Below are 25,549 nucleotides of genomic sequence, written 5' to 3'. Positions count from 1 at the left end.
AGGAACAGACAAAGTAAATAAAGTCAGTTAATTGCAGGAAGCGGCCGAGCAGCTGCAGCCAGGGAAACCGTTCTCAAGTAGCAGCCAATGGAACCGGGGAGGAGTTAAGCAGGAAGTGCTCCCCTCCCGCCCCACCCCCAGTTCTCGTTCTTTCTGCCCTCTCCCTGAGCGGCTGTGCCTTTCTCTCTGGGTCTGCCTCTGCGGCTCTTCCCTTTCTCTCCCGGCCTCTTATTCACTCCCCCTTGGTCCCTGCCTCTTTGCCTTTTTTCTCTGCGCGCGTGCTGAGACGTGCCGCACGCGGTGGTTCGCACAAGCAGCGCAGGGACCCTTAAGCATTCTGCCCTCTCTGGTTCTCCGAGCATTGCCTCGACCCGGCATTCGCGCAAGGTGCGGTCAGGCTGCACACTTGCCTGCCCAAGCGTTACCTGTCAGGTGAGCACGGGGCCTGCCCCGAGTGTGACATCACATCCACAGAAGCTGTGTGAATGACACCAACACAAACCCCAACACCGCTATCAAGGCAACTTGATTTATGATAGAGAATGATACAGACGCCGTATATCATACCAGAAAGTGACGGGGCCGGCCACTTATTTATCCTTTATTCCATATAATGAATTCTGTATTAGCCACTCTTTGAGAAAGAGTATTTGATACCAGAGTTCTGATTACGCTTTTAATTTTTATAGAAGAGGTGTGTTGGCCTACAGCCTAGAAGACTCCCATTATTATTATTATTTTTTTGTCTCTTAAAGCCTCGGCTGGCAGGGGATTTCCCAAGTATTAATTAATTAACTCCAGGCTCTTCTGGCAAAATGCCTTCAAAGGGATGGCCTGTCCTGAGTGACCCTCGTGTGTACTCTATGCCAGTGATCATTAAACTCACAAAATCGTCTCACCTGGTTCCTCAGGACATTAAATGAAGATAACGGGAATAATAAACTTGCCTATTAACATAAAGGAAATATTAATCTACTGGACACATAAAGAAAACGATGCAAAATTCCTTCTGGATCCTAGGGCAAATGCCTATTTTAAGATCATTTTTAATGTTTGCCGTCCATGATTCGGTAAGAGTCTTGAGAGGAACAGAGCTCTATGACACTCGGTCATTTACAAAACATGTAAACGCACAAGACAAAGCGCCTTTGTAGCAGACGGTTGCACTTCGCGGTGCTACACAAACATTCGCTAGTGAAACAACCCACCGTTAGCCAGGAAAGCAGGCTGTTGGCCCTTTCAGATACGGAGAAGCAGAGGTAGGGACGTTTTACAATCTCTTTAAGCCTCTGGAGAAGCATTCGTAGAAATGGGGTTGCATTCAACCCTCCTTGGTTCCCTTAGGTTTCAGGATTTCACTAACAAGGAACATTCCTCGAGAAGACCTTCTCCTGTTGTGAATGCGTGTATTTAGATGTGCCACAGGCCGCATAGTGTCCCCAGCAGGCCTACCACCACAAAGAGCGAGAACTCTATTAATACCTTTAACTCCGAAAGACCATTCCCAGCGAACACAAATACACATACACACTTACACGCAGAAACACACACACACACAAACACCAATATATACGCCCATAACATCCCCCTACGAAGATTTGCCTATGTTTTGGTCCCTGGGATATATTCTGTGAGAGGAAGAGAGCTGTATTGATACCAAAGGGGAAAAAATGAACGGCAATGAATGAATAATTAGGGCACAAGAGGCGATGCTGAAGAAGCAATGAAATGTGGGAAGGGAAAGTTCTGTTTCATGAAACAGGCACATGACAAGTTTCAATGTGAATGGCTGGAGTGCTTGGGAGGAAGCCAGAGCCACCAGATAGATATGACACATCCTTCACCCAGCAGACTGAAACTTCTCCTGTTTATCAGCAGTCGGTCTGGCACACTTACATCCACACTCAGTCCACTTGCTGAAAAATGCTGGCATTTTATATTGGAAAAACTGAAATGTAAGTTATTTCCAAAGACTTGCATTTTTATGGTGATTCTGTTAATTGTTGTCATTCTTGAGGTGGAAGGAAATCACATATGTGCCCAGGATAATGTATACAGTGGGCAGGAGGTCTGTGTGCTGGTGAGCGTGTGCTATGAGGCACTACTTAACTGGCGTTGGGTGACAGCTTGGGTGGCAAATTAAAAATCGTCAGGGTTTGGGGATGCCTGGGTGGCTCGGTCGGTTGAGCGTCGACTTCAGCTCAGGTCATGATCTCACGGTTCGTGGGTTTGATCCCCTCATCGGGCTCTGTGCTGACAGCTCGGAGCCTGGAGCCTGCTTCGGATTCTGTGTCTCCCTCTCTCTCTGCCCCTCCCCTACTTACACACTGTCTCTCTCTCTCTGTCTCTCTCAAAAATTAATAAATTGAAAAAAATTTTAAATCCTCAGGTTGTGGTAAATTCTGGAGAGGTGAATACCACGTGCTAAATTGCAGAGGTGAACCATGGTACTCTATCTCTCAATAGAGGTCAGTAAATGTCAGGTGTGGTTAGTATCACCATTATGAGACATAGAGCGGGAAGTTATCTCGGGGAGCAAACCTGTATCGAGCACCTACCTTTTCTAAACCTCATAACCAGGTGATGAGGACGCCTTGCCCTATTAATGCTGTTTTACAAATACCAGGTTATGAAGTTTTGCCAAGAACATCCAATTAATAAGTCCTCATTCTGTCCCGTGACTCTAGGTTGCTCATTACTGAACAGCTTAGAAGATAGGAAAATTATTCAGGCTTAATTAGTGCAAGGTTGTATGTCTGTGCTTCCCATGTGTGACTCAAATTTAATCATAGACCGAGAGTAGGATAGATACTCAGAGATAGTTAATCCTTCCTGGGGCCGTTCTCTCAAATTGCTAAGGCTAGGGGATGCTCAGCTTTGTTTTCTTGAGTTAAGATTTTTCCCACATTCCTGAAAGAAAACGTTACTATTCCCATTTTCCAGATGGGATATGGGCACCCATATCCATTTCAGTTACAAAGCCGGTCACAAACAAAAAGATCTCCAAACAGGAATTAATGATCATGGCAGAGTTGCCCATTAAGTTTTCCTCCAGAGGTATTTCAGGAACCTGAATCACAGCTAAAATGGAGTGCTTTGTGTGTGCTCCGTAAGAGGGAGGTATTGCATTGAAGCAAGTGTTGGCTCAACTTCATAATGAGAAACCTGGATACTGATGGGGCTTAGCTTTGATTGGATTCTGGAACTTATTGCACTCAGCTGGGTGTAGTCCAGCAACTGGGTGGCACTGGCACGGGGAGGCCGGCTTCTGCAACAATTACTGGTCAATTGCAAGTGATTATAATGGCACTGTGTCTAAAACAATATGGAAAAAAATGCTGCCTGGAAAACATGAAACAGTGGTGCTCCACAAGGGAATGAGCAAGTTGCTGGGCATATCAGGGTAACAAGAGATTTGGGGGATTTGAGTTGCTGCTCTAGGCCACAGGAAGATGGCGCTTCAAACTAAAGCTCCGTGGTATACTTTCTTCTCCTTCGGAGGCAGACGAAACAAGTCCCAGTGGCTCTACGCACACCATCTTTCTTGGTGAGTGGAGATGGCTGGACAGACTGTAAGAAGCAGGGCCGGCCAGTCTTGCCCTATGCATCCACCCAAGAAACAGGAAGAAGCAACAGAAAGTACCTTACTGCATCTAATTTCGCCTTCACCCAAACGAGGCCCTCCATTGGTATGGAAGAAGGCAGATTGCCAGAAATGATTGCATTAGGAAAACATTCTTGGGATGCTTAGGAGTGAATGCTGGGTAGACCTGACCAGTAACTGGGGGCTCTGATATTTGCAGATAGCATAGCAGAGTTGCTATTTTTGCCTTTGTGCCCTTTATTGCTTGTGAGCTGTATGGCCACAGGAGGCTACAGTCACCTGTGGACCAAGCGACTGTCACACCAAGCCCAAATGGAGACTGTGGGGCTCCTTCCCAGTAGCAGCCCGTGGCGAGGCGTGTAGTTTCCCGTGAACACTGCCTCTCTGGCTTCCGCAGGAACACTACTTGGATTTGGCCTGGATCGGTGGACTCTTCGTGGGCTGCTGATTGACTGCTACCAGCCCCTGTGACGGTTTCCTCACTCCTGTGAGAAATTGTGACATATTCATTCTTGGCAGTCACCATCTCAGGCGTTAAATCACTTTCCTCAAATTTCCCGAGTTCTGACACATATAATGGGCTTGGTAGGGGATTTGCAATAATTCTTTTTCAGTATTTATGAAATTGTGCAGCTCCCTATGGCTTCTGGGCCTTTAAGCTGCTTTTCAGATATCCCTCCCATAAATTTTCCATGATTATCACTTCCCAGCTTGAAAATATACATCTTTATGCATTGTTATTGGGACAAAGGAGGCACCATTGACTTTGCCTTATGTTATTGAGTTTGTAATATGTCTGTAGCCTCACCTGGCTAAAAATATAGTTAGCTAATGGTCATTTTAATACAGAAGGAGTTTCATAACTATGCATCTTTCATTATTGCAAATGCGAATCCTGTGGTTTTATCCAATTGTAAAAACCTACATACACTAAACCAAAGGTCACAACAATGAATGTTTTCTACATGGCGCACCTACAGTTGCCAGAAAAGTCTTGCTTTTAGCATGCTGTGCCTCTGTCTACAATAAATTCTCTCATTGGCAGTTCTTGTAAACTGCCTCTGTCCTCTTCCCTACTGCTACATGCAGAATCTAGTTGTCACCACTTTGGAAATGGAACTAGATGGGAAGACTGAGACTTGCCAATCAAATTTTAACCTTGTTTTTGGCATTCTTACTGCACTGATAGAAACATAATAGTTGGGAGTATGTCTGTTGTATTTTGAGAGGTGTAGAGATTTCTGAAATTTTGTCTGTGCTTTGGACCGTGTACCCCAGGTAACTAAGGAGGAGAGTCTGAAGTCAGGTTAGAATTCAACCTAAGGTTTTATGAAAAATGACTAGGTATTCTCTACATCTATCTCAGAAGCGGTAGATGCCACTATCCTGAAATATGGAAAAGGGACATTTGAGAGGCCCTTAAGGTTCGTTGAGACTTCAACAAACAAGTATTATGTGGCCAGCTGCCAGATGTGAATATTTAATCTGTTTGGGAAGTTAGAGTGGTTTGTGCAGACTTCTGGGGAGAGACCCTCAGTTATTTCTAAATGAGGCTGGGTTAGAGCAGGAAAGGGAATAGTGGCACAGAATCCTGTCTGGAAAGAGTCTGGGCAAGGATTCCTCGTTAATGTATCTGGGAATAGGGAAGTTAAAGAAGCATAGAATTTTGTATTTGAATTTTAAGAGAAAGATGCTGAAGCCCAGAAAAGCCAGTGTAAGCTTAAAAATACAAGGGCATTATTCTCTGTCCTCGTTTTACTGTTTCCTTTTTGAAAATTATGTTGCTATTAATTTATTAGTGTGGTATAATCATAATTATAATAAATGATAATAATACACAGACACCTTGTTCTAATTAAGTGTTCAGGATGTACAACTATAGCCCTTATAGGGAATGTGTCATTCTTAGATGTACAGTTGACCTTTGAACGACACAAGTTTGAACTGCGGGGATCTGCTTAAGGATGGATTTTTTTTTTTTTATACAGTACGGTACTATAAATGTATTTTCTCTTCCTTAGGATTTTCTTAACTTTTTCTTTTCTCTAGCTTACTTTATTGTAAGAGTACAGTATGGAATATGTCTAAGACACATAATGTATGTCAGTCGACTGTGTGATTGGTGAGACTTCTGGTCAACAGGAGGCTGTTTGTAGTTGTGTTGGAGGAATCACACATTATATGTGGATTTACAGTTGTGTGGGGGCACCCCAAACCCCTGCCTTGTTCAAGGGTCGTCTGTAGTAACACCAGAAACTGACCACTCTTACATGAGACCCAGTGCAAAAATATTACTTTGTGTTCTGTCTTAAGCCATATGGGATCAGGTGCTTATAGATTCCTCAGTCAGGAATGCTGAACCAATTCTCTTCCAAATGGTCTCCTTAGGACTTTCCTGTTCCTGACAGTGGTGCCATCATTTTCTCAGTTATTCAGGGTTGGAGCTGCTTCAAGTTAGTCATTAAGCGTTACAATGATTTCCTTTTACTGTCTTTTATTATACTTTTCTTTTTTCTTTCTGTCTACCCTGTTTCCACCCCATATTGGACCTCGGCTGTTCTGATCATCTCCTACTTGTTTCTCGGCCTCTCTCCCTGCTTCTTTGCCTCACAATTTGTTCTGAATATCGCAGGCTGCTTAATCTTCATAAAGTAACATTTGATCATGTCGCTACTCTCCTTAAAATTTCTGCCGGTGCTCTGTTGCTTAATAATTAAGTCCTGTGTCCTTAAACTGGCATTCAAAACTTAAAAAAAAAATGCCCACCTCAGTTTTCCAAACTTATTATCCAGAGCTTTTACAAAAAAGGTCTAGATTACTCTTTTGGATCATGCGTGTCTAGGCTTTGAGTCCAGATTTATCACATATCTGTTTTATTACTTACAACAAGCTGTATCAACTCTAGCAGGCATCATTAAAAAACATAGCTTGTTGTAAGTAACCAAACTGATGTGACAAAATTGGACTTAAAGTCTAGGTCAAAGGGAGCATCTGTGGTTTAAGGAAGGGTGGGAGTCATGACTCCTCGTTTCTTCCTCTCCTGCTTTCATATGATTTTATTAAAAGCATTATTCTGGACACATTGCTCTGGGTTCTAGAACCCAGCTCTTCCCCCCTCTCCCCTGCCCCCCCATCCCTCCATCTGTAGAGTTACTGAATCACAATCACCTTATAGAATCTGAGTCTTGGTCAGGGGCTCCTTCGAGGAGCTGCCTCTCAGGAAATTTGTGTGACTGTCACTGCGCCAGACCCACCGCGATGTCCAGTGTGTAATCTCTGCTTAAGAAATAGCTGCCAATCAATTGATTAGGGATAGCTACAGATTCCTCTGGCGGCAAGAGAGGATGCAGGATTTTCAAGATACTTCAGTAACACACCCAATCATAAACTACAGTTATCAGTATTGTAGCAAAGCAATTCTTGCGTGGGGTTTTCTTTGCCTGAGGATATGACTTAGCTATGCTTATTGGTTGGCTTTTAACAAAAATGAATTCAATTGCAAAGGTGACTCAGTATTCTTTGGATATTAAAACAATGAGTGCGTTATCTGATTGACTCTAGTAGAAAGAAGTGCCTTCAGGTGAAGGAGCAAAGCACAGCTGTGTCATCAGGCTGAAGTCTGTCCCTGAAGCAGCGGAACTAGTGATTAATCCTTAGAGATGAGATACTGGGTTGGACGACATTTTATGGAAGAACGTCAAGAAATAATGCCACTCAGTTATCTCTATGTTAATTTATTCTTTACTATATAATTGAAGTAGTTATTTGAAATAGTTACAGAACTTTACGTTAAGCTGTTTTAATATGAAGAAATTCGTCAGATACCAGAGTCATAATTTTTATAATTTTATTGTTGTTTATGGTACATACGATACATGAAAGTCAGCAAGAATGTTCGTTAAGGCCTATTTGTAGCAAGCTGCAGAAATCCAATCTGAATGAATTTAAGTCAGTGAGAAGGGGACAGAGAACTACTAGAAGAATATTTGAAAAGCTTATAAGACAGCCGAGCCTCCAGGAGGACAAGGATCACAGGAAAACTGGAGAAAGTACCTCACTCACGTGTTGCCAAGACTTTCTCTCCCTCCTCCCACTCTGTGCTGGCTTCACTCACCTCTCCCATCACAGAACATCTTTTTCCAGAATTCCAGAGAAGAATTTTAATTGGCCCAACTTTGTTCCTTCCTTCCGACCCCGTAAACTAGGCCAAAAAAGCAGCATCACTTGCACCAAACGGTTGCCCCCACCGCACCCACGTGGGCGGGAGGGCAAAGTGGGATGCTGGGAATAAAGCAATGTGACTAGTTTAATAAGTCTTATTTTATGATTACTTTTTATTTGAGAGAGAGAGAGTGCGTGCACACACACACACACACACACACACACACACTCGTGAGTGAGCGGGGGAGGGGCAGAGAGACAGAGAAAGAGAGAGAGAGAGAGAGAGAGAGGGAGAATCCCAAACAGGCTCTACACTCTGCATGGAGCCCGGCACAGGGCTTGATGACCTGATCTGAAACCAAGAGTCAGACCTCAACCAACTGAGCCACCCAGGTGCCCCTAGTTTAATAACTTTTAAACATACACCTTAATGGAATTATTTAGGAGTCAACACAGCAGTTCTCTTCAGTGAGTGAAGGTTTGAAACAAAGAACATCTTTCTATTTAATGGTAATTCCAATGATATATTTTGAGTGTTATGACATTGTTGTGAGGACTCTCATTGTACGTATACATCTCTATAAGGAATTTAAAAAATATGTGAGATGTATTAAATTTTGTTGACTTACTTGTTTAAAAAGTTGTTTTGGCCACCGTGTCTGATAAGAATGGGGAGACTCCTAAGTGACATAGTGACGTCCACTCTAGAAACACAGGAAGATAAGCTCCCTGCTCCTTCGGAGGCGACGCTTTCACAGTTGTTTGCAGCTAGCTCCCACCTGAGTCAGCCCAAAGGAGCGCCACACACAAACAACCATGCTGATCATCTAGATTATTTAAATAGTGATTGATTTTGTGGAGCCGCTAGCATTTCTTTCTGGTTTTCGTCATCCAAGTATTTCACATTGACAGAAAGATGCGAGTAAGACTCGAACTGACGTTTAATACACGCTGCACGCATACAAACATGTTAATAGTTTGCCAAATGCCTTTAGATCTTTGCTTCCTTAAGCAATTAAATGGTCACGCACAGTTCCAGGCTCTTCTGGGCTCCTCCCTCATCCCAACCCCTTGTCTCCCTCCCAGAAATGATCCTCACCTCATCCAGGTTTTTATATTTTCCCCACGTGTGTATATAGACACGAACAATGTATGGCACCATTTTTGTGTAAGTTTGGATATTTGCGTCGTTGGTAGCATGTTCTAAAGGAATCCCTTCTGCAACTTGAACTTTGTTTTCACTCTGTATTGTTTCCTGAATTGAAGTGTGTTGAAACATGGTGTCACAAGGTAAGTTAGCCTGTTACTTTACCGCTGAACAACATTCCAGGGCATGTCCCTATTGATGAGTACGTATTTAGTTCTACTAATGCAAACAATACAGGATGAGCATCCTTATGGATATCTTCTTGTGTAGAGTCTAGAATTTCTCGAGTCTAGATCTCCAGCTACTGGACTGATGGCCACTGGGTGTATGAGTCTTTAACTTCAGCAGGCGTTACCAAATTGTCTTCGAAGTTGTAGTAATAGACAGTAGTGTCTGAACTTCCTTATTCTGCATCCTCACCAGTATTTGGTATTGTGATACTTTTTAATGTTCGCCAATCTGATGGTCTCTCACTGTGGTTTCGGTTAGCACTTTCCTGATTATTAGTGAATGTGAGCATCTTAGTTTTGAAGTATTTGAGTGTCTTCCTGAGTGAATTGACTGGTAACATCATTGGCTTCTTTTGAAAATTGAGTTTTGTGTTTATTTCCGTTACTAATTTGTGTAAGTGTAAGCTCTGAGAAAAGAATTCTATGTGACTTAATATGTTTTGCATATATCTTCTCCCAGCATATAGCTTAAGTTTTAATTTTTTGAAGAATTTTTAATGTTTATTTATTTTGAGAGAGAGAGAGAGAGAGAGAGAGAGAGAGAGAGAGAGAGAGAATCCAAAGTAGGCTCCAGGCTCTGAGCTGTCAGCACAGAGTCTCACTTGGGGCCCGAGCCCACGAACCGTGAGATCATTACCTGAGCTGAAGTCGGATGCTTAACCTATTGAGCCACTCAGGCACCCCAAGTTTTTATTTTTTAATCGAATTTTATTAACATGTGTTCAAAAATTTAAGAGAACAAAAATTATACAGTCTGCCTCCCATCCCTGCCCTCCAGCCCTACAGGTTTCCTCCCCAGGGGCTACCTATAGGATCAGTTTCTTGAGTATCTTTTCTAAAGTAGTCTTTGCATATAAGTGTGTACATACATATGCATACATGCATGTATGTAATTCTTTTTCATTACACAGATTATAGCAAACCATACAAACTGTTTTATACTTTTTATTTTCACCTAATATATTTTGAAGTGAAATAAAATTTGGCCCCCAGATTTTCTTGACGTTCCTTTCATTGAGAAATGAGGGTTGTATGGCCCCTCTCCTTGAATTTGGGAGCATTTGTGACTGCTTCAACCAGTCACGTATGGCTGAGGTGATGCAACGTGATGTTCTTTCCTTTTTCTTGTTGTTGTTAATTTTTTTTAATGTTTATTTTTGAGAGAGAAAGAGAGAGAGTGTGTGTGAGTGGGGGAGGGACAGAGAGAGAAGGAGACATAGAATCCAAAGCAGGCTCCAGGCTCCAAGCTGTCAGCACAGAGCCTGACGTGGGCCTCCAGCTCACAAACTGTGAGATCATGACCTGAGCCAAAGTCGGACACTTAACTCACTGAGCCTTCCAGGCGCCCTGTGACTTTCAATACTCAATCAGAAAAGGCCCTGAAGTTTCCCCTGGTCCTCTTGGAATGCTCACTCTATGGGGAAGCCAGTGGTCATGGAAGAAGTCTGCCTATCCCGAGACCACCATGCTGGAAAATTCACCTGCAGGTGCAAGGGTGAAGGGCCCCTGGGGACTGCCAGCCACGTGAGTCTACCTGTGGAACCTTCAGATGATGCCATCCCCAGCCAGCATCTGACTAAGCCACACCAGAGCACCCACCTGAGGACTAAGTGCCTAGTGAGCCCTTCCTGAGTTGCTGGCCCCAAACTTACGAACCACAGAAAATATGTGTTGTTTTATATTGCTAAACTTTGGAGTCATTTGTTACATAGCACTAGTAACCAGAATCATTATTATAGAGCAAAATAGAACTTATGGTGAACACTTTTTAAAAATTACAAAGGAACATATATTGTAGTGATAAATAATTGAAAAAGAGAAACATGCTTTAGACGTATTTATGCATCAGAAACCTAGGCCTGGAATGCGCAAAGACAGAATGGGAAAACCTATAAGAAGCAACCAATGAATCCTTATAATAGGAGATAACGGACATTTCTCAGATAATAATAGACTTGGGAGACAAAACCTATAAGAATTTAGAGGATGTGAGTGACATGTTTAACTAATATAATGAAAAGAATTCTTTGCATGAAATAAAAGCCAATGTGCATTTTTTTCTAACACACATGACACATTGACAAAAAAATTGACAAAAATTACATCCCACTTAACTAAAACTTTGTATAGATAAAAAATTACACACAGACCACTTTTACTGGCAATTTAGATGGATTTTGAAATCTGCAGTAAAAATGTGGTCAAAATCTGTACATACCTACCATTTCTAAAGAATTTTCTCATGAGAAAAGTCAAATGGAGGTGACATCTGCTTAGAATTAGAAACGGTGAAAGCTCTAGCTATGTCAGCCTGTAGAATATCACCAAATCAGAATGCAAGAGGGGAAATTCGTAGCCTTCAGTGAATGTTAGACAAAAAATACTGAAAAACAATGAATTAAGATTTTACATTCAAAACTTTCATTTTGAAAGTTAAACAGACGATTCTAAAGAAAGTGGGAAAAAATGAGGACAATAGAAAAAGTTGGGTTGACCAATGCATTAGTTCCTCAGTAAGGCTGGTATAGCAAATTCCCACAGACTGACTGTCTTAAAATGAGAGAAATTTATCCTTTCACAGTCTGGAGGCCAGAAGTCTGAAATCCAGGGGTGGGCAAGACCGTGTTCCCTCCATCGTTCATAGTTCATAGTGGAGGGCCCTTCCTCGTTTCCCGTCCCCCCCGCCCCGCTTCTGGTGCCCCAGCATCCCCTGACTTGAATCAGCATCGCTCCATACTTTGCCTCTGTCTCCCCATGCTCTTCTCCTCTGTGTCTGTGTCTTCTCTTCTGTCATTTATGAGGACATTTGTCATTGGATTTAGAGCCAAGTTGGATAATCCAGGATAATCTCATCTGAAGATCCTTAAGTTAATTACTTCTGCAAAGACTTTTTTCAGATGTGCTGCTGGGGATGATAATGTGAACGTACCTTTTTGGGGGCCACCATTCAACCCTCTACATGTAATCAAATCAAAAGGTGGTGTTCAATAATACCAAATGCACTAAATTAAGCGATCACTCAAAAGTTCAAATTAAGAGACTAATTGCACAAATTTAACACTCACTCGTGGTAAACCCTCTTTGTGAGTTGGGAGGAGAATAAGTCTTTCTTAACTTAATAAGAGGTATCTCCCCGAATTTCTGATCAGGGTGATACTTTTGAAAAATCCTCATTCAAATCAAGGATGCTCACCCTTGCCGCTACTTTTCCACGTGGTCCCGGAGATCCTTGCTAATGCATTAAGATGAGAAGCCCGTAAGATGTAGACTTCTTGAGCAGGAGCCATACTGTTTGGAGTGGCCAAATCGAACCAGGTGCCGAACTCTGAAAAGAAGACATTGGCAAGGGAAAAATTACTGGCTTTTCTATACATGAGTGATGGTGACATAGGACATATAATGAGGAAAAATGATTATGTTCTTACTTAGTAACAGTGAGTGTAAAGTGCCTACAATAATACCTAAGCAAAATAACCATAGTCTTTATGGAGAAAACTATAAAAAATTAATGAAATCTATAAAATAAAACGCGAATCTAGAGCTATATCACGTTCATGGGAAGACTCAGTATTATAAAACTGTCAATGCTACACAAATTATAAAAAGTTGTGCAAAAATTGTAAAGTTTGCTAATGCCGAGGGGCGGGGAAGGTCTGGACCCAGAGCTTCCATGTGCTCTGAGAAAAGACTGAGCCAGCACAGACACCTGGATGGCATTTTGGCAGGAACTGTTAGAATTCAAATAGGCATCTCCTGTCACCTGGAGATTCCACTACCTAGTATTTGCTCTCAGGATGTACTTGCACATGAACAAAGGGAGGCCTATTTAATGATGTCCAGACAACCTAAATGTCCATCCTCTAGGGAACAACTAAAAAATAAATGTTGATACATTTGCATGATGAGACTGATTCGCAATTTAAAGTTGACCTATGTGATCTAATATGCACATACCACTCGAAACCTCTGAGTCATAGAAGATGTCCAGGATCATGCTATTCACCTAAGAAATACCAAACACCACAGTCATTCTCTTTCTTTTTTTTAGATTTTTTAAAGTTTATTTATTTTGACAGAGAGAGAGAGAATGAGTGGAGGAAGGGTAGAGAGAGGGGGAGAGGATCGGAAGCAGGCTCTGTGTCACAGGAGAATGCCTGATGCGGCGCTCAAACTCGCGAACTGTGAGATCGTGACCTGGGCCAAAGTTGGACACTTACCCGACCGGAGCACCCAGGCGCCTGAACACCACAGTCATTCTTAACAGGTCCATCTGTGCATGTATGAATTAGTAGAGAAGACTCTGGAAGGGTACACACCAAACTCTTCAGAGCGGTTATGTTTCAGAGTGATGTCAGACTTCAGTATTGTCTACAATAATTTTACTTTTGTTCAACCAGAATACCTTAAAAATAATAAAAGAAAGAACAAACAATGGAGCTCCCCATACCAAGAAAACATGGGAGAGATTTTTAGCTAAAAAGAGTCAAATTAAAATTTTCTTGGCAGGAGTGACAAATTGCAGTTACTTATAAAATATACTGTCTTCCACGAACTTTTATGAGCACTACTCTGTTCTGAGGACCGTGCCAGGTATTTGGCATCAGGGAGAACAGAGGTTAGAGGTTGCAAGCTTTTGGAGCTTTAACTTGTGGAAGAAAACTGACCATAAAATAATAGAAACATTCATTGAAGAGTGTGTTAGAAGCTGATGAGTCCTATAGACAAAGAAACAAACGAAAGAGGTTAAGGTGGATGGGTGGGGGGGTGAAATTTTCAGTAGACGTGTCCAGGCGTCCTCATTGAAGCGGTGACTTATGAGCGAAGATTTGGAAGGGTGAGAGAGTCACCGGGTGAATATCTGGGGTGTTACTGGTGTACCGCATTTCCCAAGGTGGCTGGGTCAACGCGGGATTATCATATGTGTTTCAGATGCATTTTCTGTATAATGAAGTCTCTTAATAAATTATCTCCTCTATTTCATACCACGTCAGAACAGAAGGTCGCCACAGATGTATGGCAATGTCTTATTGATTCCCTTATTGAACAGAATCGGTTTTATTTCTGTATAAGGGTTCAATGGAATATAATTAAATCAAACATTACTTTGGCCATTTCAGTTTATTTTACCTCTCGATCAGCAATATAGGATCAGAGCACTGGCCGCATATGAAAAAGGAAATCAGATGTCTTTTCAAAACGGAGCGTCCCCGTGAGCATTCCGGTTTTACGGACAGTGGACGTAAGCTCCCCCACCCCCATTAACACCTCCATGCCATCACCAGTGGAGGGGGGAGTCCACACCCCTCCTTCCTGCCATCTGTGTCCCACTTCACTCTTCTTCAGAAAGTGAGGTTTGCACCACTTATGAACATCCCACCTGTTTGAAAATCAAGGCTGGGGGGCTCTCTCCAGGGTCGGGATTTTCTCTGTGAGGTGGATATAAAGGGTGGGTTGGTCCCCGGTGCTCTGACTCAGGAGGGAGAACACAAGCAGAGGAAGGACAGTCTCACAGTAGTGGGAGGGAAGGGGCAAGTGGGGAAGGGCTCTGGGTGATGCTGGAGGAGACTGGAGGTGGAGATCAGGCTGGAGAATGAGAGGCTGTGGTTGACCTGTAGGTCTAAAGTGACAGGCATTTTCAGTACACAGGAGAAAAGGGTCATAGACAAAAGAGAGAGGAGAAGCTTGGTTGTAAGTGGTTTAAACAGAATCGGGACCTGAAGCAGGATTAGCTCGTAATCTAATCTGCTTTGGAGTTACCATTAGCCAAAGTGAGTTTGAGGTCAGTGTCTTTGAGCTATAAAGAAAACTAGGTTTAAAACTTCATTGAGGAACAGAGATAGTGAGGCAACACCTCTGACGTTACCTCCCCGGTAGTAGGGGGCAGAAAATTCCTTGTTGATCCAAGGGCTGAGCACATGGAAAGATGTCATCTTCTCTAGATCTGTATCCAACCCTTGGCACCAGTGTTCGTTTTCTAGAAGCTGGGGTGGTCTTCTGGGAGCAGGGGCTTAGCAAGTTAGGTGTGCAAGAGGTTAACTGGGGGGTTGGGGGGTTAAGGCCTGTGAAAGATAAAAGGCGGAGGAAGTAGGATAGGGAGGGGAGAGCCTCAGACGGTTGCTGCCCTCCACCAACCCACTGGGGAGCTGGGTACAAGGAGTGCCCCTGGGCCGAGGCAAAGCCTCAGTCTAGGCAGACACCCAGTAGGTGCCCTGTGGTGCTCCGTTGTGCGTTTATCAGCTACTGTGGCCTGGGAAAGGCTGTCCTCGGCGCGACAGCGGAGGTGGGTCCTGAGGGTGGTCACAGCAGGGCCGTCGGCTCTGTCCACTCCGGACTCACTTCCTGAGGGTGAAAGGGAACTCTTTGCAGAAGGGAGAGCTGAGCTGAGCCTCTCTTGGCTGCCGCGCCTGTGTGTTGTGTCTCTACTTCTCAATCCGCACCCCCGGGGTCCGGGAGTCTCCCTTTCTGGACAGACACTTTGAGGAAGGAAGGCAGTACAGCTGGAGAGACAAAGAGCCGTGGTAGGTTCCTCTGAGCCTGCTGTCACCTCTGCTGGTCTGAGTCACCTCCCTGATGGTGTGACCCAACCTGCTCAGCCTCTGAGCTCCCGGTCACCACACACTTCTCAGGCCAGGGCCAGTGCACGTGTCCCTTCACAGTATAATTGGTCAAGGAGTGCCAGGAGGTGCTCGGGTGGACAGAATCCCACACATATTCCTCTTGTCTCAATTTATAAACAAGCAGAGACATTTTCCTGCCTTGGGAGTCCGTCAGCTGGGTCCCCTTCTGCCCCATACGACCACAGGTGCAAGCTTGGGAACAGGCCCTGGATTACCTGCAGCAGACGTGACGTGCCTGTTCGTGCAGTGCACGTTTGCCCTCCTGTCTGGCTCCTGGTCAACCCTAGACATTCCAGTCCATCTCCGGAAGGGCTGCGGCTGGGCAGTCCAGCCTGGCTACTTGGTGGGTCTAGGACCCAGTTTATGATGGGTGGTGCAGGACATAGGTACCTGGGGTCCCGTGGCAAGGGGGCCCTCCACCAGGACCTAATGATAACACATTACGGGCTGTTTTCCGACGTGCGTACAGTCCTCTGCTGCAGACAGCGTGTCCTCGCTCCAGAAACTCAGGGGCCAGCTTTGTGTTTCTTTCCTTGGGGATTGACATATGCTGTATAGTCCACCTTTTTTTTTTTTTCCACCACTGACACCTCCAAGATCATGGGGTCTGCAGGTCATATCGCCAAAGCAGCAAGGCTGGCTGGCACCAGTCTGGATCTCTTGCAGAACTCTGTCCTATCCCAAACCCCACTCAGGCTGCCTTTCATGTTACTGGGCACGTGGACTGGAGGTGCAAATGAGTACTGTTGCTTGCTCCGTGTGAATGGTGTTTCTGATCCTCCTTCCTGATGGGGGTAGAGAAGAATGCACTTGGTAACGTGATAGCCGTATACCAGATGTCTGAGGCCATATCCATCTGCCCCAGCGAAGACACTCGAGGATCTGTCTGGTTTCTGTAGGATCCACCCTGGTGAACTGAATGGAGGTATGACCGCGAACACCACCCTGCGTTCGTGAGATGTTCAAGAGTAACGCTAATCTCTATCGCCCTCTCCTTTTCCCTGAGTGTAATATTGTTTCTTGGTTTACTATCTTAGCTTAGGGTGGGGGTTGGAGGTCAGTTGCAGACATTTCCTCTGACAGAATGTTGCACTCTGAAGGCATTAGCTGCTGGAGGCAGCTGCTGACAGACCAACGGAATGGGGAGATCTTTCCTGAAGGGTCATTGGTACCACCCTCTCCACATCTGTGGGTCCTGACCTCAGGGTGTGTGTGGACCACTTGAGAAGCCTGGTAGATGGAACACGGATAGAATATGGGATTGGGGGAAAAGCCATCCAGGCTGTCTCAGCAACTGTTTTCTTGTTCGATTTGGGGAAGTTATTAAATATGTCTCTACTAGTTTCCTAAATTATAAACATGGGTGAGTAGCCTATAACATGTCTTATGGGGATCCCGTGAAAGGTAAATGCAATGGATCATGTAAACATGCTTCTATTTAACTAGCAATGAGCCCACACGCACATACACGAGGCATTATATCCGTGAGCTTGTCATTCACCCAGCTGCTCCATTCATGAGTGTATCGTGTTTTCATATTTCTGGATATTGTGCTAAGTCCATTTAATAGAGCCTTACGAGTGGGGTCACTAACCCATTTTTTTGATGAGGCAACGGAACCAGAGAAGTCTCTTGACTGGTGACACAGGCAGGAAGTGAGAGCCAGAATCAGAATGACTCCTTGGCCAGGGGTCTTGGGAGATGCCACAAGCAAGGATAATGTTAGGTAAGCTTAGGTCACATCAGCTAAAGGTTTTTAAGGTTTAGGGGAGAGAAAATAACGAGAGACTTGGAATGAAGCCCTTAAACACCCATCTCTGCTCCCTCCTCTCCGCTGAGCCCCTCAGGAAAGCTCCCTGAGAAGCTGATACGCATTCACACAGAAGCTGTGTGAACTACAACCCTGGGACCGCTCCTCCAACTGCCCCCCCCCCCCAGTCTTTACTTTTCAACCATTTGCTCAGGAAAGGATCTAGAAGTTTTATGTCTCTGTATCATCTCATGTCTGATCTGTCAAGAAGTCTCTGGTGCTAACTCCAAATAAGTCTCAAATCCGACAATTTGTCCCTGTGGCCATCCTACCCTCCCAGTCTGTGATTTCCCTCCTGACCCTCATGACGACTTCAGTAGCTTTCCACGTGGCTCCCGGCCTACCCTGCAGCCCACCGCCTGTGCCCCGCACAGCTGTTGGGGAAATTTCAAGAGTGACTCAGTCACATCACTCCCCCGTGCCTAGCAACCCGTTATTCCTTGCTGCACCTTGATTGGAATCCAAGCCCCTTGGCATGGCCAACAGGTCCACTTGCTCATCTGTGGTAAACTGAGGCTGTGTGAAGGGCAAGAGAAGACGAGGATGCTGGGAAAGGTTCCCACATTGAGCGGCCCTGGAATGCGAAGACATTCATGACCATTGCAGTACAGTAGGCAAGAAAAAAATGGGTTGACCTTTCAACATTCCACTTATGTTTGCCTCTGAATTGATTCTTTATTCAGCAGTATTTTTTTTCTATCAAAACAAAGCACAGAATACCACAATCAAACAACCTTACTCCACCTTGCCTGCTGACGATTTGTCTATAATTCCAATGGAAAAAAAACAGAATCAAAACTGTCATAGAAACAGGGGTTTTAGAGTGGAAATATTGAGCAACCTTCGGTTTGAGAGAACAAAGGACATGCCAGTTACACAGCGTCACTTACGTTCAGAAGGCCCATGTATAGGTGTTTGGATAACTTACTTGTGTAGCTGACGCTGTTCTATTATCACAAATGGACGCGGCACAGAGTCTTTTAGTTGCCTTATCTGTCTTCGATGTTCCTCACACTGATGATATCTATAGCAACTGCGATGCATAATTACCATGCCGTCGCCACTCCCGTTAAACTGCAGGGAAGAAAAATGAAGTCTCTCGTTCTCTTTCTCTAATCTGTATCTCAAGCATTGCAGTGCCATGGGTTGCAACCTGTCACAAATGTAGGATTGCAAATACATCTGGATTAAACACCGAGTGAGGTTTTGAATGACCCAGCCTCCAGACCGATGGTCTCTTGGAATTCGGGAGGCAAAATAATCACTTCTTGCTTTCTGTCTTTCCATCATCTGCCTATGCCGTATACATTGAGTATATTGTAGACTGTGAGGCAGGCGGAAAAAGAAAGGAGTTAATGACACCCAGGTTTTTATACAAAGGGCTTCTGTTTCTGAGTCCTGGGTGGGGAAAGTGAAATAGTTTGGTTTAAGGGATTGAGCTTCTGACCATGGAATCCGTATTGTTTTGAATCTGGCTGGGTCACCATGTTACTGGTGCAGATACATGCAGACAAGAGAATAAGGCAGAAAGATGTCGTAAAACCCCCTTGCCCCACTCTACACACCTGCCACTTGGGTACTACTTTGTTAATTATTTTATGTCTATGCATCACTTTACTATCATTTATCAGTATCTTTATTGAAATAAACTCATTGTTTAAATATTAGTCTCACACTAAACAACAATATCCACATATCACAGTTTTAATGCACTTCTTGTGTTTCTAATACGTTTGCAAGGGGGCACATAGCTGACTATTCTGTCTGGGGTAGTCACTGCCACTCAACTAGCCTTCATTTCTGATGTCTTTACTCTGATTTTCCTTCATCAAGCCTATCAGTACCCACCCTTAGGCTAGGTCTTTATTTATGTCTTTATTCTTTACTGCTCATCAGAAGGAAGGTAGAAGCTTTGTCTTGTCCTGGTGGCTTTTCTCTCTGTGTCTACTCCAGTGACTGGTGCACAGTAGGCACTTAGCTAATGTGAAAATAAAATATGCTTCTCTGTATATCATGTTTAGTCCTGGCAGATTTACAACACTTAAAAGTCTTAGCTTAGATATTGAGTAGCTAACTACCCCGGCCACATTGAGCCTACAAGGCTGTCTGGATGGGAAATGGGGGGGGGGCATGGTAGACGGTGCTGGCCACCTTTCTAGCATCTCCCCTCACTCATGGCCTCAGGGGCTGGGGGGAGGCCTGACTCATCCCAGGTGGCTCTTCCTCCTTGCTGAGAACAAGTTCAGAAGTGCTAGCCTAAGCCACGCACTCCCTGGTCACAGTTTTCCTTTCAGAAACGGGTATGTGACTCAGATCCATGAATGAAATGCAAGGAGAGGTTCCTGGGAAATGGTTCTTATTCTTTAGAGCCTCCCGCAAATCATGCACTATCCCTCTGAAATGGTGTAACAGGTAGGGCACGAGAAAGGGGTCAGGAGACCTGTCTTCATACCACAGACCTACTGTGTGAGCCTCTCTGAACCCACATTTTTGAAGCATAAAATAATATAATTATCTGCACGTTCAAATTTACAGTTATTTTGGAAACGGAGTGATTGCAAAATGGTTTACAAACTATAAAATGCAAACGACATCCTTTGTTTTTAAAAAAAAAATGGTTTGAAACAGATAGCTTGGGGTCAGCACGTCTGCACTCGTGGTCTGTATGGGCTCGTCCGCCCTGCTTTACCGTGCCTTTGGGTCACCATGGGCATTGAGAACAGACTAGAGTGAATGTATACAAAACTGTGTCTAGAAATGGTGAAGGACAGTTGGACAGGTTCATTCTTTTTATCCGGGCCTTCCCGGCAGAGTCCGTATGACCTTCAACGCTTCAAGGTGTGTCACTGGCAGCAATCTGGGACAAAACAGAAGGCCCGTAAAGTCACTTTAAAAACATTTTATGGTCCCGCTTCAGCAAAGAAACGCCTGCCACTTGAGTCCCTGTTTCCTTCTCCCTTCACGTTTGTTTACATGTGGAAAATGAGTTTACCCTTGAGGTGGAAAACAGCAAAATATCCAACATCAGAGAACGGTCAATTAAGTTATACATGCAAAAGATATTATGCAACCGTTACAGGATTCTCAAAAACAGTTTTGTCAACAGGAAATTGCTTATACCATTGCAGTGAGTGAAACAATACCCAAGCACATACACATGTATGTGCACATTCGCACATAGAAAATAAAATGGAAGGGCTGTATCAGGATCTTAACAGTGATTACCTTGGTTGACAAGATCAGAGGTGATGTTTCTTACTTTTTCGAAAATTCCACAAATGCCCGTTTATTGCTTTTACATCCAGAAAAAATCGAGTTATGGAATGTAAACTTACGCAGTGAGTGAAGGAGATATCATTCTATTATGGTATCTTTTTTTTAAGTAGTCTCAACACCTAACGTGGGGCTCCAACTCGTCACCCAAGACAGAGAGTTGCGTGCTCTTTCGACTGAACCAGCCAGGCGCCCCAGTGCTATTATGATATCGAATCTGCATGTGATTCACTGGCCTCCCTAGTTACTCAGGATTACCTTTTGAAAAAAAAATATTGTTCTATTTTATTTTATTATTTTTGTTGAGATATAATTGACATGTAATCGCAATATTTTAGTTTAAGGTGTGCAATCTCCATTTGATGTTCGTATACATTGAGAAGTGATCACCAAAATAACTTTAGTTGACATCTATCACCTTCCATAGTTATAAGAACAATTTTTTTCTTGTGATGAGAACTTTTAAGGCATACTCTGTTAGAAACTCACAAATATACAATACAGTATTATTTTTTTAATATTTATTTATTTTTGAGAGAGAGAGAGAGAGAGAGAGTGAGCTGGGAGGAGCAGAGAGAAAGGGAGAGAGAAAATCCCAAGCAGGCTCCACACTGTCAGTGCAGAGCTTGATGAGGGGCTCGAACTCACAAACTGTGAGATCATGACCTAAGCTGAAATCAAGAGTCAGACTTGTATCCAACTGAGCCACCCAGATACCCCTACAATACAGTATTATTAACTTTAGTCACCAGGCTATACATTACATCTCCCAGGCTTACTTATTTTACAACCAGTATCTTTGGACCCGTTTCATCCATTTTACCCCACCCGCCACCCCACCCACTGCCTGTGGCAACCACCAATCTGTTCTCTGTATCTATGAGTTTTGTTTTTTGTTTGTTCGTTTGTTTAAGTTTCTGTATATAAGTAAGATCATACTGTATTTGTTTTTCTGAGTCTGCTTATTTCACTTAGCATTCTGCCCTCAAGACCCATCCATGTTGTTGCAAATGGCAAGATTTCTAAAGATTTACTTTTTGACATAGAATTTGACAGAATACCCCAAAGTATGACTGACATGACAGAAGAATTCTTCAAGTCATTAAGAAGACCGACTAGTGTTCATTGTTTGCCTTCCCCTCGGGATTTCATTCGGATCACCATATCATGGACCTTGGAATTTGAGCAAATTCAGAGAACTTTACTTAGGGACTCACTTTCTGGGCACTGCCAACTTCATGTAATTTATGACCTAGAATCACCCCAGTATATTTTCTTGAGTCAGAACTCTAGCAACCCACAACCTGGATTTTTCTGTTGTACAGCCCAAACCTCCAGTTTGAAAGCTGGGCCTGGGAAGCACACCGGCCCCAGTTTATATTTCAAATAAACGTTGGACTTCTGGTATACCAAATCTAATACCTAAATATACCTAACCATATTATAAACTTATGTATGTAAAATAAACATATCTAATGTAGTATATTTAAATCTACTCAATATAGTGTCTAAAAAAGATTACATCATTGGTCTTTCTAGTACTTAAAACTCTCACATGTTTAGCAAGTAGCAGAAAATGCACAAACTTGGCTCTAATCATTTCCTAACGATTGTGTTTGTCTGTTTTGTGTTTTACTTGTTAATTCTGGGATCGAGAGCCTCTACTTGAGATACATTTATCTCCCATACAAGTCCTGTTGCTTCTAAAGCTTCATTCTATGTCTCTGACTCCTCTATTCGTTGCTCCGCTGTACCCCCTTGTTGAGCTCCAGAGCCACTTGGTCAACCTCCTTCTCCAGATCTCAATTTGGATTTCCCACCCGCACCTTTGTGCTTTTAATCCAGAATAGTGCTTTGACTCTCTGTCCTATGAGAATTCTGACTGAATCCTATGCCTTTTTGTCATCATCATCCAGGCCACTCACCACAGTGTGGGATATAGATTTGATTTGTACCTATTTCTTGTCACCTGTATTATAATCAGTAATTAATTAAATCAGGTAAATCTGAAGTCGTCGGGCCTCTGACTTCTGCTGCCACTATCACTGTCCTATTTCAGGCCTTCATGCCTTCTTTCCCGGGCTATAGGGATCCTGCTAGGAGACAATTGCAATAACTCAGGCCAGAGATTGTGGTTCGTGCACCAAACTGGTGGATAGGTTTCATGGAAATAGTGGGAAATGATCTCATCTGGATAATGGGTTTTCAAGAAAGAGCATAAAGATTTCCTGACAGATTGGACATGGGGAGTGAGAGAAAGAGAGAGGTCAAGGTTAGCTTCTAGCTCAGTTTGTGCACTGAGCAGCTGAAAGGAGGGGCTGTCATTAATTGAGATGGGGAAGACCACGGACAGAGTGCATATGGGGAGAGGAAGAGGAGGATTTCACATAGGGATGTGTTACATTTGAGATGTCTATTTCACATCCAAAAGGAAATGCAAGTAGGCCACTTACTGTACAAGACTGGCAATGAGAGGAGAGATTCAAGCGAGAGCTACAACTGTGAAAGTCATTAGCAGAGAGATCATGCTTAAAACCTTGAGACTCGATGACATCAATATAGAAAGGAGCATCAAGGGGCGCCTGGGTGGCTCAGTCGGTTGAGCGTCTGACTTTGGCTCAGGTCATGATCTCGCGGTCCGTGGGTTCAAGCCCCACGTCAGGCTCTGGGCTGATGGCTCGGAGCCTGGAGCCTGTTTTGGATTCTGTGTCTCCCTCTCTCTCTGACCCTCCCCCGTTCATGCTCTGTCTCTCTCTGTCTCAAAAATAAATAAATGTTGGGGCGCCTGGGTGGCTCAGTCGGTTAAGCGGCCGACTTCGGCTCAGGTCACGATCTCGCGGTCTGTGAGTTCGAGCCCCGCGTCGGGCTCTGTGCTGACAGCTCAGAGCCTGGAGCCTGTTTCAGATTCTGTGTCTCCCTCTCTCTCTGCCCCTCCCCTGTTCATGCTCTGTCTCTCTCTGTCTCAAAAATAAATAAACGTTAAAAAAAAAAAAAAAAAATAAATGTTAAAAAAAATTAAAAAAAAAAAGAAAGGAGCATCAATAAAGACATGAGGGGTCCGAGGACTGAGCTCGCATGAACTCCCACAGACACAAGTGAGATTGACGGGGAGAAACCAGCAAAGGAGGAGAGGTTATAGTGCCCACTGAGTGAGGGGGGAAACCAGTGGGGTTTTCAGAGAACTGAAGTGAGAAAAACTATTCCCAGAGCTAATGCATCAGTTTACTTTAGGGTAAAGCATTTTCTAGCCATATCATGTGGATGTCACCTAATACGCATTTTATTCTTGAACTAGATGGGACCAGCAACTATTGATGAACCGCGTTCGAAAATTTCTTACCTGTGTTCAAGCTTTATCTATAAAAAGAAATGCTGTCTCAACATTTCAGTACATGAAGCACTTCTTAAACTTTCAATGACACGTATTACCTAAATATGATATAGCATGGAAGAAAAAAGAGTAAATGCAAATAAAGCATGCTACAGACTGAATGTTTGTGTCCCCCGCCCCCCACCCCAAGTCATATGTTAAAATCTTAAACTCTGGATGTGAGGGTATTCGGAGGTGGGGGCCTTTGAGCAGTGATTATTAGGTGATGAGGGTGGAGCTCTTACGAATGGGATTCGTACTCTTATAAAAGAGACTCCAGAGAGTTCCCTTGCCCCTTCTATCACGTGGGGATGGTATGAGAAGTTGGCTGTCTACGAACAAGGAAGTGCGGCCTCACCAGACACTGGATCTGATGGTACTTTGGGTTTGGACTCCCCAGTCTCTGAAATTGTGGGAAATAAATTTCTGTTGTTACACCACCCAGTCTGTGGCATTTTGTTATAGCAAAATGTCTCTCTCTTTGTCTCTAAGACAAAGCATAAAAAACAATTATCCTGAATCCAATAATATGAATATAACCATTTATTTAACTTGTTTATACATTTTGATGTAATGAACATCATTTTGATGAGCTTTTAATATACATATGTATATCTTAAAAAATTTTTTTCTAATGTTTATTCATTTTTAAGAGAGAGACAGAGCATGAGTGGGAGGGGCAGAGAAAGAGGGAGACAGAATCCAAAGCAGGCTCCAGGCTCTGAGCTGTCAGCATAGAGCCTGACATGGGGCTTGAGCCCATGAACTGTGAGGTCATGACCTGAGCCAAAGTCAGACACTTAATGGACTGAGCCACTGAGGCACCCCTGTATATCTTTTTGGGTAATATAAAATAATTTCCTTCAGGTGAATTTCTAGAAATAATATTTCTGGATCCAAAGATTTTGAAGAATTCCATTTAATTGTTGAAGTTAACAGAATCTATGATGTATTTTAATTCTTGGATGCTAAGTTTCTTCTATTGTTTTTCACTTTATAAGTATAGATGTGTGCATGTGAGTATATATGTACTTGCACACTGATTTTTTTCAGATTTACTTGGTATGTAAAAATCTTGCTGGCATTTTAATTGGAATTGCTTTAAACTTGTATGAAAATTTAATTTTAAATACATAGATTTTTTCAGCTAGGAACATAGCATGCTTCTTTTTTAAAGTTTATTTATTTTCAAAGAGAGAGAGAGGCAGAGAGGAGAGAGAGAATCCCAAAAAGACTCCCATTGTCAGTGCAGAGCCTGACATAGGGCTTGATCTCATAAACCGTGAGATGGTGACCTGAGCCGAAATCAAGAGTTGTATGGTTAACTGCCTGAACCA

General features: G+C 43.4%; 1 non-coding gene across 1 annotated transcript; it reads left to right on the top strand.

Annotated features, from left to right (window-relative positions):
• The first annotated feature begins 23,422 nt into the window (after positions 1-23,422).
• Positions 23,423-23,507, top strand: TRNAQ-UUG. The gene has a single exon. It is a non-coding gene; the product is annotated as a tRNA-Gln (tRNA).
• The last annotated feature ends 2,042 nt before the right edge of the window (positions 23,508-25,549 follow it).

The sequence above is a fragment of the Panthera tigris genome, chromosome F2 (assembly GCF_018350195.1).
Source record: "Panthera tigris isolate Pti1 chromosome F2, P.tigris_Pti1_mat1.1, whole genome shotgun sequence".
NCBI lineage: Eukaryota > Metazoa > Chordata > Mammalia > Carnivora > Felidae > Panthera > Panthera tigris.
The sequence above is the reverse complement of the archived record's forward strand: the minus strand, read 5'-3'. Positions and strand labels throughout refer to the sequence as shown.